This window comes from Camelus dromedarius, chromosome 28 (assembly GCF_036321535.1).
Source record: "Camelus dromedarius isolate mCamDro1 chromosome 28, mCamDro1.pat, whole genome shotgun sequence".
Taxonomy (NCBI): domain Eukaryota; kingdom Metazoa; phylum Chordata; class Mammalia; order Artiodactyla; family Camelidae; genus Camelus; species Camelus dromedarius.
Genome location: NC_087463.1, coordinates 9,236,056 through 9,252,398, shown reverse-complemented (window position 1 = coordinate 9,252,398; position 16,343 = coordinate 9,236,056).

Here is a 16,343-nt window from a genome sequence, read left to right as displayed (position 1 = left end):
TCCCTGATTCCTAATCCTCAAAAACTATGTGTGATAATAAATTTTTGTTGTTTTAAGTAGCTACGTCTTGGTGTAGTTTGTTATGCAGCAATAGATAACTGATACACAGCACAGTGAACAGGTCTTAAAGTCACATGCGTGTACATGAGGAAGCCCACATTCCCAGAGGCCTACATGCATCACAGTGACACCCCTCCCTCAACTAAGGGGAGCTTCCTAGAGAGTTTCAGTTTTCAGAACACTGCACATTATGTAGTCACCAGTGGAATGACATAATGGGCTTTAAGGTCACCGCAGAAGGGAATTCGTTCTGGCAAGCAGAACTTGAAGCTGAGCATCTCGATGTCTACTTTGCTTTCCAAGCCTGCCTTGTGGCTAGAGTATGGATATGTAAACTAGGCTCTCCCATTAGACACACCAGAGTGAATATTACTCAGCAAGTAACACCAAGGAAGCAGGAATCCATTCATTTGTGAGGGTAGTGGCAATAGGAGTAGCGGTGTCCAGTTTCGAGGGCCCAGTATTGATGGTACCAGTGATACCAGTGTTAATGGTATCTTCAGGGCACAAGCTCCATAGAATCATTTTGGATATTGCTACTGGATTTGCTTCTTTAGCACTCTAGGATATTTTACAAACTCTCCAGTCTTTTAATAAATTATTTTTCAGCAAAAGTTGGTCAGAATTGATCTCTATTATTTTCAATTAAGAGCCCTAAGTGTGGGACCTAATTAAACTTAAAAGCTTTTGCACAGTAAAGGAAACCATCAACAAAACAAAAATACAGCCTACTGAATAGGAGAAAACATTTGCAAATGATTTAACCAATAAGGTTAAAAGGGGCTGAGGAAACTCCTATTAGCCCCAATAAGGGTTAGAGGGGTTAATATCCAAAATATATAAACAGCTCATACAACTCAATATCAAAAAAACCAAACAACCTGATTAAAAATTGGGAAGACCTGAATAGGTATTTCTCCAAAGAAGACATACAGATGGTCAACAGGCACATGAAAAGATGCTCAACATTGCTAATCATCAGAGAAATGCAAATCAAAACCACCATATCACCTCATACCTGTCAGAATGGCTCTTATCAAAAAGACCACAAATAACAAATATTGGTGAGGATGCGGAGAAAAGGGAACCCTTGTAAATTGTTGGTGGGAATGTAAATTGGTACAGCCACTGTGGAAAACAGTATGGAGGTTCTTCAGAAAACTAAAAATAGAACTATTGTATATGATCCAGCAATTCTACTCCTGAGTATATATCCAAAGAAAAAGAAAACACTAATTCAAAAAGATATGTGCATCCCAATGTTCATAGCAGCATTATTTCCAATTGCCAAGATATGGAAGCAATCTAAGTGTCAATCAACAGATGAATAGCTAAAGAAGATGTGATATATATATATATACTGGGTGGAATATTACTCAGCCATAAAAAATAATAAAATTTTGCCATTTGCAACAACAGGGATGGACTGGGAGAGTACTATGCTAAGGGAAATAAGCCAGACAAAGACAAATACTGTATATCACTTATATGTGAAATCTAAAAAATAAACTAATGAATAAAACAAAAAAGAAACAGAGTCACAGATATAGAGAACAAACTAGTGGTTACCAGTGGGGAAAGGGAGGAGGGAAGGGGCAAGACAGGAGTAGAGGATTAAGAGGCATAAACTACTATGTATAAAATAAATAAGCTACAAGGATATATTGTACAGCACAGGGAATATAGCCAATACTTATAATAACTATAAATGGAGTATAACCTTTAAAAATTGTCAATCATTATGTTGTACACCTGAAACTTATATAATAATGTAAAGCAATTGTAAGTCAATTGATCAATAATTTTTTTTTAAAGAAATGAAAAAAAGAACCCTAAGTAATAGACTGGCTAGCATGTGTTCCTTCATATCGTTACACTTCTTACCACAGGACATTTGCACATGTTTTCTTCCATCTGCCTGGAACAGGCTTTCTTCTCACCTTGTTCAGTTATTTCCCATTCATTTTTAGGATCTCAGCTAAGTTATACTTCTTTAAAAAGGCTTCTCTGATCCACATTAAATATTCTCAAAGTTTCATTTACCTCCATTCTCATTATGTATCAACTTCCCACAGTGATTTGATGAATATGCATGTCCCCTTTAACATATAAACTCCCTGAGCAAGGACCATACCTATTTGGGTCAACATTATATTCCAGGGACTAGTCCTGTGCTGGAACCTGTTAAGTACACAACAAGCATTTGTTGAATGAATACATGAAAGAAAGAAATTAAAGACGCTTTTTCAAGTATTCAAAGGATTACCATGAGGAGTAAAATGAGCACATGTGTAAAGCCAACATCAAAGTTTCTGGCAGAGAAAAATAGATCCATCGATATTCTTTCCATTCTCCTCATTTTTCTTCCTCCATTCTCCCAACTCATGTCCAACCAGCTATAACATCTAAACAGGTAAAGGATATTTTATAAATCCTCAAAACACCGCTGACGGCACCTACCGAAGCAACTAAGTCATAAAAACTGTAGTTACCCCGAATCTTGCATAATCAAAACTAAATCACTAAATTGAAAAAGACTTTTCAATTTTGTTCGACCTGCAGAAAGAATCAAATCTCTCTCCAAGTGCCGGCTTGTTACAGTGATTCCTGTTCTTGATTCTCCCACTTGAGCTCCATGCCTGTAGAGATCTCTAAGCCTCTCTGTTCATAGGTTCACTCATACAGCGTGGGCTTGTGTGCAGACTTCGTCCTCCTCACAGATAAATTTATTCGGCTTCACTCCTTGTTCTTTGCTTGACGTACCAATTAGAAGCTGCTTTGGAGTAGCTGATCTCAGCATATGTGACTGAATATATATAGTTACATGAGGATTTACAAGGCAGGGTGATGCGTGTGAGACACAGGAGCACACACAGGGTGAACTCACACATTGGCACAGTCCCATCCGCCCACACACAGCTTCGCGGAGATGTTGCCATGGCATCTCTTTGACAATGAGAAAGACTCCCTGCCTGAATGCTATTGTTCTTCCAGAAATTCTCTGGCACCTGCAAGGTCTGTTTAATGTCAGACCCCCAAACTAGGCCCTTGACTACTTTGTTAGTCACTTTTGCCCTAACTGAACACAAAGCCACGGGCTCATCAAAGGCATGTTGGTGGTGAGGCGGGGAGGTGGGGATGCTTTCCATTCAGAAGATTTTAACAGCTAAGTTTTATTCATTCACTTATTCTTTTGTTAATTCAAAAATGGTAAAAAAGCTATTTTTTTAAATCCACTAATTTCTACCTCTCCGTTCAGTTTCATTTTGAAGGCTCAGATTAGGCAGAAAGTCTAAGTTACCTTTGCAAGAAGGTAGCTGAGTGTAAATTACATTTTACGTAACTCACCCTACTTAAACTGCAAAAGCACTCAGCCAGGAATCCAGCTGTTTGCCGAAGTGAACGCTCTGAATTTTTCTCTCCTTCTCTTGCTGAAATCAGAGCAGGCACCCATTTTTCTGTCATAAAAACCAGACATGTAACACTCTGTAAATTATTCTTCCTACCAGTGTCAGAGGAAAATATAATAAAAGGAAGTCGTCTATGCTGTAAAGAACAATCTGGCAGCACTTGGATATCACGCACCTAGATTAATCCTAATTCAATTTCTTTATCCCGGAAAATCAGTAGGCAGCATCAGGACCTTACCATCCACATGTATAGGTCCAGGGAGCTCCTGGCAATAGATTGAGGGCCTGCCCTGATAATGGCATCATAAAATTGTTGGATATCAGCCTCTCTGAGATGCTGTCTTGAAGTTTAATGAGGTGTGTGGGTTTTTTCTTTTTATATCCACTTCATTTGTGATATTTATTTTCTTCTGTAGGCCAAACCAGGACCCTTCTGAACTGAGACCTGAAAACAGCAGTTTAATCAACCTTGCTTCCAGGAGCACAAACACATTTGCGGGGTTGGGGTGGGGAGAGAAGGCATTTACTTTTATTAAAGCAAGAGAGTAAACTCACTTTGAATTTATAAACTTGAGTTCTATCACAGTTGCATTCACCATCTAGCTCGGTCCTTTAGCCAAACTGCTTTCTTTCTTATTTGCAAAATTAGAGGTGTTTTTTTTTTAAACTGAAGTATAGTCAATTTACAATGTTGTGTCAATTTCTGGTGTAGAGCATAATAGTTCAATTATACATATACATATATATATTCGTTTTTATATTTTTTCATTATAGGTTACTATAAGACATTGTTAAAGTTAGAGCTTGTTTAAATAAAGTTCTGTTAAACCAAACCTAATAAACCTAACCTATTTTAGTAAAACAGGTATTGATCAGAGACACAACTTCAAAAAAAAGTAAGTAACAGAGATGCCTAAGTGTCCTTTGCCAACAGATCAATAAATAGTTAAGTGACGATCTGCTTTATGCTAGGCACTTTCATAAGTGGTTTTCATTCAGCTTGTTTTCTTAGTGGCCTCAGAAAAAGGACTGTGGGGACCCAAATTTTGCCCATGGCACTTGTTATTGTTAAGCTATACAGGCCTGGAAGTCCTAAAGATCTTTGTAGGCAGTGGTTCTCAGTCCAATACACACATTATGGACAGGAGTCTCTGGTTTCAAGTGCCTTTCCTCTGGCTCATGCTTCTAGTCGGGCTCAAGTATGCTACAGCCTAACTGCTTGAGGCTAGCTGGCCTTAGGACATAGTCAAGTGGGGATAATTTAAAAACATATAATAATTGGTAAGGCCCAGGCTCTCATCAGTCAGAATGAATACTGACCATCTTGAGGGGCTGACCAGTGCAAACAGCTGAATGTCATCCCTGAGATTATGCTAACCTGGATGTAGTACAATGCCACAGGGCCTTTGCACGTGCTGTTCAACCTGCCTGAAATGATTTCTCTCCCCTCTTCACCAAACTGTTGTCTTTGACTCACTCAGGTAAGCTAATTCCAATCTATGCACAAAGGTGCCCCAGAACACTAATTTTCTATGCAATTCCAATGGTCCTTGGTCTTGCTAATTCAGCAGCAGCACTGATTAAATGCTAGCAATATGCATGGAATTGAACCATTTCTATCTGTAGTTCTCTATGTGAAATGTGAATGACGTACTCGTTTAGGAGAAATTCCCAAGGTAATTCTTTGGTTCCATCATCTCTACCCACCCCTACTCCCCATCACTGAGAAAGCCATTCATTTGGCTATGTATGATCTCATATATCAGTGAAATATATGCATAAACCAACAGATGCTACTGAATTCCGGCATGCTTCATGCAATGACATTGGCCTGCTCATGAAAGTGGTTTGTAAGACAAAGGTTTCTAACAGGAAACATTATTTCCCATTGGTTTTCATTAGAATTTCAAAGTTAATGTTGCCACTAAGGAGATATTTGTCTACAAGAACAATTAAGAATACTAATCAGCAATTAAAAGGCCACAAACTATATAATTCCATTTATATGACATTATGGACAAGACAAAATCACAGGAACAGAAAACAGATGAGTGGTGTCTAGGGCCTGGGGATGAGGGAAGGAGACTGACTGCAAAGGGGCAGGAGGAAACTGCTGAGGGAATAGAAATGTTTTATATCTTGACTATCATGGACGTTACAAGACTGAATGTGCTGTGTCAAAATTCAAAGAGGTACACACTTCAAAAGGGAGAATTTAACCCTTTTAATTTTTAAAATTTTACCTCAATTTATTTAATCTTTACCTCAATAAATCTGACTTACACACACAAAAAAAGGACTAAAACTGAAATAAAACTCCAAAACTTAGCATGTAAGAGTATGTCATGACTTTCTAGACAGAACAATAGCTGGCTGGGATGAGACTGTCCTTTCTTTTACAACACAAGTATCCCCAAATTTAATAAGCAAGATGTTTTATGTGACATCCCCGCCAGGGGTCGTGTCTGGGAAGGGATGGGGTCTGGGATTGAGGGTCATGTCCCCAAGACCAAGTCGAAGGCCACATTGCTTTGTTGTCAGGCCATCTGTGCAGGGAAGGGATGAGGGAGTAAATACTGAGCTGAACAGTGGGAAGCGAAGTAGTGGGCCAGGCTGGACAGAAGCACAGAGAAATCCGGATGCCAGCTGGACACGGGGTACAGCATCAAATCCTGTCGCTCAGAACAAACCCCTGCCCTCTGAATTCTCTACTTCATTAGAGTCTCACAAACACACCCTCAATGAGGACAGTATCCACTGCTGTTTCCTGACCACCGAGAACAGTCTTTGGCATATTTTAGCAACTCAATATATTTTTCTTCTTACATGCCACGTGGTGGGCAGTAAGTACAGGAGTTAAAAACCACTGGTTTTGAGCTAGCAAAAGCTGAGTTCAAATCCCAGCCACGGGACCTTAAGCAATCATGTCATTTCTCTGGGCCTGTTACTCGTCTATGCAATGGGAGGGCTAACCATCCTGGGGTCGTATTGGAGACTGAAGTAGGAACCAGTAGGAAAGCCTTAGCACAGGGCCCAGCTGGCAATAACCACGAATAAACCAAAGGTCACAAGTGAGTGCTTACTGTGGCTTAAATCCAGCTCATGGAAATGTTAGGGCCCAAACAGAGATCTCTTTTTTTTTTCCAAGTTAATTGCCTACAGTTAAAAATTGGGAACGTTTACATAAATAGCTAGATCTTGGGCTGCTCTTTAACAACTGGGCCTGCCTTCTCCAGGGGCGATGAGGAGCTGGAACTCACTGAAGTCTCCCCCTTTAGAAAGGACAAGTGCTGTCTGGTTTTCGTGTCGTCCCTGCCCACGTCCCTGTGACATCGCCCATCTGGTCGCTGTGGACCGGTGTGTGTGCACACCAGAAATAAACGGTAATGGCACGATTCATGTCTTTATAATGGTACTTAATGAACAGCTGCTGTTCACTTGCTATTCCATTCTCTTTAAATTTTCATGGCCACTGGACAGCCATGAAATACAGATCTACTTTTTTAAAAAACAGTAAAGTTAATATTTAAAAAAAAAATTCCACATGTAATGAGAAAAGCTTTTTTAAAATGAGAACCATGCAAAGAGATGACAAGCTGCTTTTATTGTTAGGTGAGACACCATCAGCCCTCAGCAGAGACCAGAGACCAGGGTAACTGAGACTCACCACCTGAGCAGCACATATGAAGGAAAAGCACCAAGAAATGGCTTCCTTCCCTGCACCTCCAACCTCCCAGAGCGTGAGTCTTGGCCTTGACTCAAAAACCACAGGGTGAAGAGCAGAAACTACAGGGACGATCTACCAAATTCAAATCCCAGCTCCGTGATACCTGGCTGGTAATGTAGTCCTTCAGGACAGTTGTTTTCCACATCTGTAGAAGGCGGATGAAATGAATCTACGTTAAGTAGCAAGGCCTCGTTCTTGGGGTTTAATGCCTCCACCGCCGTCGTGAAATGCTTAATGATATTATCTCTGATTTTATTGTGTTCTGTAAGTGAAGTGTGATGGGACAACGGAGCAGGTGCCAGGTACCTGGAGCCTCAGCCCACGTGGTCCTGCCTCCAACTGTCACCCCAGGATGGAACCTCTGCCAGGGCAGTGATAACAGTGAGGTAAGTGGGAAGGTGACCTGTGGGAACACAAATCACTGATAAGCAGCCCAGCCTTCAGGGCCAGCGAGGCAACCTCCACACTGAGTCTGGACAGCACCCAGAGGAGGCTCAGCGTGACTGGGGATGAGAGAGACGGGGAGGAGTCTGGAAAATTAGGCCAGAGAGAAAAACAAGGGCCAGCCTGGAACTGACCTGCTCTAAGCTGGCTATGACTGCCAAACAGTCCTATTAACTCAGGCAAAACGAACTGAGGACCCAGATGGAATTACAAAACGTTTAGCACTTCCCTCAAGATTAACTGTGTGTACGTAGCTTCTTTGGTGGTTGCTTCAAGTATCTGCACTGCAAGAAATTTTTCTTTGATCTAACTACTAATGACCTCAAGGTAGCATAAACCGTATCTGTTCTCGGGGAAATAGAGATATAAGAGAAATTCCAAATCAGATGGATGTTAACGAGATGATAATATTTCAGCTTTTTCAAAGTAACATTTTAAAGGATTCATATATCCCTAAGACTCAACTGAGAATTCAATGTCTATAAGCTCATGTTATCACTGACAGTATTATAATAAGAAAAGCAGTAATAAGTTTATGTAGCTTAAAATGCTTTAAATAACTAACCTGAACTTGGAAGGAATTCAAGATCCCCCTCCCCCTGAATTTACATGAAAGTATTAATTCTCTACCAAATTCAATTACAAGTAATGAAAGTAATTTCTCTTTAATTACTCTCTTATGTTTTTGATGGTAAACATTTTAAGACAATATTATGATTTTAATTGTATAGCTAAACCTAATATCCATGGCTTTTCATTTTATTTCTCAAAGTTCTACAGAAACTCGGCAAATAATATCAACAAATGATAAAGTTATCATGCGAACATAAATTGAAAACCTTATCCAGATTTTTAAAAAAGAAAATTGTAATGCTTCTTTTTACTCTTGCTGCTTTCACAACCAAGTTTTTCTCAAACTATAAAAAAAAAAATTCTCTTTTGTTGTATCACTTACCCCATTATATGAGTGAATCTAAAATTTAACTTAAGAAATATAAGAACCACCTTATAAAAGTTCCATAGCTAGAAAGATTTAGTTACACAGCTCAGACTTTTCTGATATGAGAATGTTGTTTATAAAAATTTGGAAGCACTCCAAATGCCAAATAAAGAGGAACTAATTAAATAAACATATCATATGAAAAAGTATCCAGTTATTTCAATAATGTTGCAGAACAGCATTTAATGGCATTGGGATATGTTTATGATCTATTAAATGAAAAGGACCAATTATACATATATTGCACAAGACTCTTTTACACGCTTAACAATATTTGGCTGGAAAGAAAAGAAAACTGGAAGAATGCATCCCCGCTGTTAACAATGGTTACCTGTGGGAGGGGGTGCATTTTCTAATGACTTTCCTGGTTTTCTTTATTAATTGCTGTGTATAAGGCACCACGTCTGCTACATTAATTTCTGAAGTGCATTCCTCAACTATGGATCATACCTGGACTCTTGGCAAACAATTTATAAATCATTTATGATTTATCTTTTTAACAAGAGCAGATTCGTATTTATCCCCACAATGACTTTACTGCTCACTGCGTGGTCTATATACTCTCTTAACCAAGAGAGAAAAGGGTGGGTAGAGGATGTAGTTGGAGGTTGGGCAAAATCCTGGATCCTTTCTGGCCGTGTCATGCATGGGGATGTTAGAGACAGACCCTTCTACTTGGCTCTCCTCCCCTACTAGTCATCCTAAGGCCTTTGCCTGCATATCCCTTCCCCTAGAACCCTTCTTTGATCCTATACACTCAGGTGTTTCTGTGTGCCCCTACAATATCCTGTACACTCACATCAAAGCACTCATTTCACTAGTATTTTTCACTGACTTACTTAGCTCTAATTCCTTCTAGAATATCAGCTTCATGGAAGCAAAAGCTCATATCTTTTTTTTTTAATATCCCTGATCCCCAGCCTCTAACACACCTGAGTCAAAGTTCAATAAATATTTGTCAAGTGGAGAAACAGATCTATCCTGTCTATCAGCATGGGGGAAAAGATGGAGGACCACTGTGTTAAAGTGTCTCCCAGGATCTTCCACAGAAGCCCTACTGGCTGAAAGGGGCATGAGGGAGCATCTCTCAGGTGGCTGAAGGTTCAGACCGCATGCAGCCAGAACAGGCTGAAAATAAGGTTGGGTTTAGGAATAGATGCAGGAGCCAAGGGGTAGACAGAAAAGACGACGAGGAGATGGCCAAACTAGGAGGTCCAATCAGGTAAGGAAGAGAAATTAGTAGCTAAGAAAACTGGGCAGTCACTTTCCATCCTTATACATAATCCATGTGATCCCTTATGGCAGAGGAGACATTTCACCATTTTAGATTACACCCACCCAGAGGAGGTTCTGTCCACATGAGATTTGACCTTTTATAAAATTAAACATTATACCCTACCAATGCTCTTGAGGCCCAATCTCTTAATGTTGCAAACAAATATTTTCAAAACAAGAGTGTTTTTTATTGTGCCCCTGCCCTGGTGGTACACACAAGCAGAAAATCACATCTGATACATGAATTTCCAGCCTATGCGGTCAGAACACTGCTGTTTATTAACCTCAGAAGGGTGCTCTGGGCTCCAGAACCATGAAATATGGAGGTTCACGTGGCATGAAGTCTCTTCTGAGTCAGAGCAAATGCCCTTCTCACTCCTCCCCCAGGAGAGAAGTCAGCTCACACTCACAAATGGCAAAGGTGTTTGTGAATACACATCTCAGAATGCAAGCCCACCTCTGAGGAAACCCTCGGAACAGAAGAGAACCACCCACCTCCACGCCTGCCCACACGCAACAGCAAGGCTGGGTGTTCCAACTTAGGGGAGCAAATGATGGTGTGATCTGTCATGGTCTCTAACTTGGACAGGATTACCAGAAGTGAATCATTATTTCTAGCTTATTAATACCAAGAGCTGTTTCTGATGACACAAAGGACCAGACAAGAAGAGACAGCTGGCAGGGGTACTTTCCTCAATTATTAGCTTTGATAATAAAAGCAGAAACTGAAGCACAGTCCTCCCAACATTCTTCCAAACTGCAGAAACAGGCCAGGATTAAGTCTAGGTATTTATGTGTCCTGCTGGAAGAAATTCCTAAATCCAAAATACAAGTGTCTAAGACAGAAAATTGTGGCTCTCATGACTCTTTACTCTCAGTAGGAAGATATTAATGGACCCTTCAGAGCACACAGCAAACACACGACATCTTTTTTTTTTTTATTACTAGTGATCCAGGGAAATAAGGGGTAATATGTATATCTTAAAAGGTTACCTTGCTGTTCTCATCAAAAAGGTCAAGATAGCTTCCTGGGTTCTACTTCTAGTAATGGAGGAACAAAATGAACTACCTCTCCCACAGATAACAACTGTAAACTCTATTCAAGTTATTTTTAAAAAGCAACAAGTTGAAGACTCTGGAAAAATGACCAAAAGCAAGCAGAATAGAAAGAAATGTCTCCTTGAAAAAAAGAGAATTTCACTGAGTGCTTTCCACATTCAGAGAGAAGCTTTTCCCTGAGGGTTTCCTCAGCTGTGTGCAGGTAAACTAAAATTCAAACAGAAAGCTACAGCTTTCCCTTGGTTTGAGGCATCAGAGGAAGGATTTTGGAAATGCCAGGGTGGCTGGAGAGAAGGGTGAAACCCTGGAAACCAAGGAACCACAGAGGGAGAAGCCCCCAAATCTACTCACACATTCCACTCACTCACCGTGCACTGAGGGAAGGAGGGTCTGCCAGGAGCACTGAGGGAAGCAACAGCTGAAAGGACGAAAAAGCTGAGTGAAGCTCTCAGCTGCTGCCCACAAAGGGGAGACAAGGTTTGGATATTGAACCCTCCTGAGCTAGAGGATTTTACTAAACATTGCCAGCTTTCCATGAAACAGCAGAAGGGCCTTCGGAGTAAACAACCTATGTCCCAGGACTAATGAGTGAACAGGCAGGGAACATACACGTAGCAGGGATATCAGGTGGGGAAGAAAGAGAGAAAAGAGAAAAGATATGTGAAGTAATAATGTATGAGAATTTTCTAACATCAATGACAGATACCAAACCACAGATCCAGGAATCTCAGAGACCACCAAGCAGGATAAATACCAAAAACCCACACCCAGGCATATTACATCCAAACAGCAGAAAACCAAAGAAAAAAAGAAAATCTTGAAAGTATTCAGAGAAACATATCTCATCTATAGAGGAACAAGGATAAGTATTACATTAGACTTCTCGCCAGAAACCATGCAAACAAGAAGAGAATAGAATGAAATATTAAAGGGGGGGGGGGTAAAAACCACCAGTTTATTTTATCCTTCAAGAGTGAAAGAGAAATAAAGACTCCGTCAGACATTCAAAAATGGAGGGAATTTGTTGTGAGTAGACCTGCCTCACAAGAAATGTTAAAAGAAGTTTGTCAGAGAGAAAGAAAATTATATAGGTCAGAAACTCAGATCTACCTAAAGAAAGTAAGAACCTTTAGACAAGGAATAAATGAAGATAAAATATTTTATTTTTCTTATTTTTAATTGATCTGACAGATAACTGTTGGTTCAAAATTAAAATAGCAACAATGTATTGGTAGATTATAGCTTCTGGATAGTGAAATGAATGACAGCAAAGCTATAAGGGATGAGAGGGAGCAACTGGGAATGTTCTTCTACAAGGTACATGCGTAGATTACCTGTGAAATGCTACAGTGTTATTTGAAAGTGGATTTCAATTAGTTGTAAATGTATGTTAACAATTTCTATGGCAACCACTAAGACAGTTTTTAAGAAGTATAATTTATAAACTAAGGAGACAATGGAATCATTTAAAAATTTTTTTTTAGTATTCAGTCGATTCTTTTTTAAAGATTTTTATTTATTTGTATTACTTAATTATTTTTTATTTGGGGGGATAATTAGGTTTACTTATTTTTAGGGGAGGGACTGGGGATTGAACCCAGGACCTCGTGCATGCTAAGCATGGGCTATACCACTGAGCTATAACCTCCCCTGAGAAGAGTTTTAAAAAAAAAATGAAGGACAAATGTAGCAAATAGAAAACAGTAACAAATATAGTAGATGTTAATCCAAATATACTACTAATCACTGTAAATGTGAATTGTCTAAATACATCAATTTAAAGATAGAGACTTACAAAGTGGATTTAAAAAATCAAGACTCAACTATATGTTGTCTACAAGAAACCTACTTTGTTATAAAGACACAGATAAATCAAAAGTAAAGGGGTAGAGAAACCTATGCCTTGTTAATAATAATCAAAACAAAGCTGGAGCAGCTATATTGATCTCAAACAAAGCCAACTTCAGAACAAGGAAAATTATTAGAGATAAAGATGGGCATTAAAGATTAAGGGGTCAAATCTCCAAGAACATATAACAATCCTTAAGGTGTATACACCCAATAACAGAACAGCAAAATACACAAGGCAAAAAGACAGAACAGCGAGGAGAAAATGGAACTGCGAGGACAAAGCCACGATTGTAGTTGGAGACTCTGGGTAATCGACAGATGCAGCAGGCACGAAGTCAGTAAGGACATAGTTGAGTTGAACAGCACCATCAATCAACCAGATTTAATTGGCATCCACAGAATATTTCATCCAACAACAGCAGACTACACATTCTTCACAAGCTCACGTGGAATATTCACCAGGATAAACCACATCCCTGGCCATAAGTAACACCATAACAAATTTATAAACTAGAACTCATACAAAAGTATGTCTTCAGACCAACGTGGAGTTAAACTAAAAATCAAGAACAGAAAGATAGCTGGGAAATCGCAAAATATATGGAGATTAAACAACACACTTCTAAATAACACATGGGTAGTAAAGGAGTCTCGAGAGAAATTTTGATAAATTTTGAAATATTTTGAAGGAAGCAAAATGACAAAACAACTTACCACTATTTGTGGGATGCACTGAAAGCAGTGCTCAGAGGGAAACTTAAAACGGTACAGCCACTTTGGGAAACAATTTGTCAGTTAAAAAAAAAATAAACTAAAAAACTAAACATGCAGCTACTACAAGATCCAGCAATTGAGCTCCTGGGAGTTGCACTCCCAGATAAATGAAGATTTATGTTCCCACATAAACCTGTACTCAGATGTTGATAGCAGCTGAATTCGTGAGAGCCGCAAACTGGAAACAACTCAGCAGCACTTCACCAGGTGGAATGATTAAGCCAAGATGGTCCATTCGCACTGGGGAACACTACTCAGCAATAAAAAGGAACTGTTGATATGTGCAACAGCTGAATAAATCTCCAAAAAATTCTATTGAGTGAAAAAGCCAGTCTCAACTGGTTTCATACTGTTATCATTCCATTTATGTAACATTCTTGAAATGACAAAATTATGGAAATAGAGAACAGATGAGTGGTTGTCAGGGGCTAAGGAGGTGACTGATGGTCTAAGGGGAGGGGGTGTGGCTATAAAGGGGCCATGTGAGGGATCCCGGGGGATGGGAATGTTCTGTACCTCTACTGCATCAGTGTCAACATACTGGTTCTGAGGTTGTACTGTACTTGTGCAAGATGTTACTGCTGACGTAAGGACTAAAGGGTACGGAGCTCTCTCCATGTTACTTTTTACAACTGCCTGTAACCTATATTTGTCGCAAAATAAAAAGTTTAAGAAAAAAATAGAAGAATGATAGGGGTTTGGGTTACATGGGTGTATGCACTGGTCAATACTCATTGATCTGTAGCCTTGAGATCTGTGCATTTCACTGTAGGAAAATTTAATCTCAATTTCAAAAAATGATGTAGTCTCCTAGTCATCTAATTTACTACTTTCAATACAGCAGGGCAAAAGGATATTCATAAAAAAGAATTTGAGATATAACTTGCTAAATACCATAATTTCTGATAAATGCTTCTCTTGTGTTTTCCTTAGAGAATTCTCTTGAGTCAACCTAACTTGAACAAAGTTCAATTGGCATTATGTTAAATTATTTCTACTTTATAATCCTATATATGGTCTTGGCACCAGTTTAAATAACACTGTCTGAAATATACCCAGGAGTGTTCAGTGTCTTGAGTAACCCTTCTTTTATGCCACTTGTATTAGTAGATATATTTACAGAACAATGGCAATGGTTTATCAGGAGCTGGAATGTTTCATAAAAGAAATCATTTAATATTATGAAACAAAACTGCATTCATAACACATAGTTCTATTCAGTGCACCACAGTAGTTCCATTTATGATTAAGCATAACATTTATAAATTGTGAAATCTTAAAACTATTTCCAATAAGCAGAATCAATTAGAAAACTGAACATGTTGGCTGAAAATTTTTTTTTTTATAAATGTCAGTCAATGGAAGCTTCTATTATTTAACTAGTAACTTAGAATTTCAGTATTTCTTGAAGCTTAATACTTTACAGAGTCTTTGGTTAAAAGATGAGAGTCCCAAGTAATTATCAGCAGAATATATATGTGTTTAACAATTTTTTATAATCCTGCCAGACAGAATATCCTTTAATTTCAACGTATTTCCCAGAAGTAGCTGGGAATATTAGAACCATAGAATATTAAAACTAGAAGGTCCTGAGAGAAATTTTTGTTCAACATCTCAATACATACTGGAGAAAACTGGGACCTGGAAAGGTGAAGTCACTTGCCCACAGCCACAAACTGTCAGTTAATGTGGGTTCTGTAAGTGCTCATTTAGCGCCCTCTGCTGGAAATTCCTGTCAGAGTGGCTGAATAAGAGACAAAAACTCCCGGCCTCGGGAGTTTATATTTTAGTGGGGCAAAAAAGACACATAAATAGGTAAAATACATAAACCATCAGATAAACATATGTGCTAGGAAGAAAAATAAAGCAGATAAGGAGAGAGTGTTATAGAGGGAGCTGTAAATAAATAAATGTAAGATAGTCTGGGATCCTAAGGGATCAAATGGCCCTGAACCGATATAAAGGAGGTAAGGGGAGTGTCACATGGGTGAAGGGTGAGGAGCTTTCTGGGCAGAGGTAACAGCCAGTGCAAAGGTCTGGGAAGACTCATGCTCGGCCTGTTGCAGAAAGAGCATGCAGGCCGGAGTGGCTGGAGCAGAGCTGGGAAATGGAGGAGGAGATGATACCACTGAGCTTGAGGGGGGGACCCAGGGAGGGCCTCATGGGCCTTTGTAAGGATTCAGCCTTTGCTCTGTAAGAAATGGGGAGCTATTGAAGGTTTCTGAGTAACGGAGTGACCTACTCAAACTTCGGTTCCTGTGAATAGACAGTAGTGGGGCAAGAACAAACACAGAGACCAATTAGGAAGCTTTGGATTAATCCAGGCGAGATGTTTGGGACCAGGTGGTAGCTTGTGAGAAGGGGTCAAATTTTTGAAGGAAGAACCGAGAGAGTAAATGGCAGAGCTAAGACTAGAACCAGGCTTCTGACGCTTAAGTTTTCTTTTTGATGCATCATGTTGCTGAATTATTTTTTAAAGTTGAAGACAGTATTCCCAAGAAATAATCTGATTTCTGAGTCACAACTAAGGATTAGGGTTGCAGTTTTTCGTATGCAGCTGAGGCAGACCTCACAGTCACTCTACCAAGAAAACTTTTGTAATTAGAATAGCCCACATTTGTCATGTTGACCCATTGAAAGGAAGGAAATTTAAAATACCCGAGCTTTTTGAGGTGTCAAGTTGATCCTAGCTTTAAAGTATTAGTCTGAAATTGCACTACAGTTGTTACAAAGAAAAAACAGG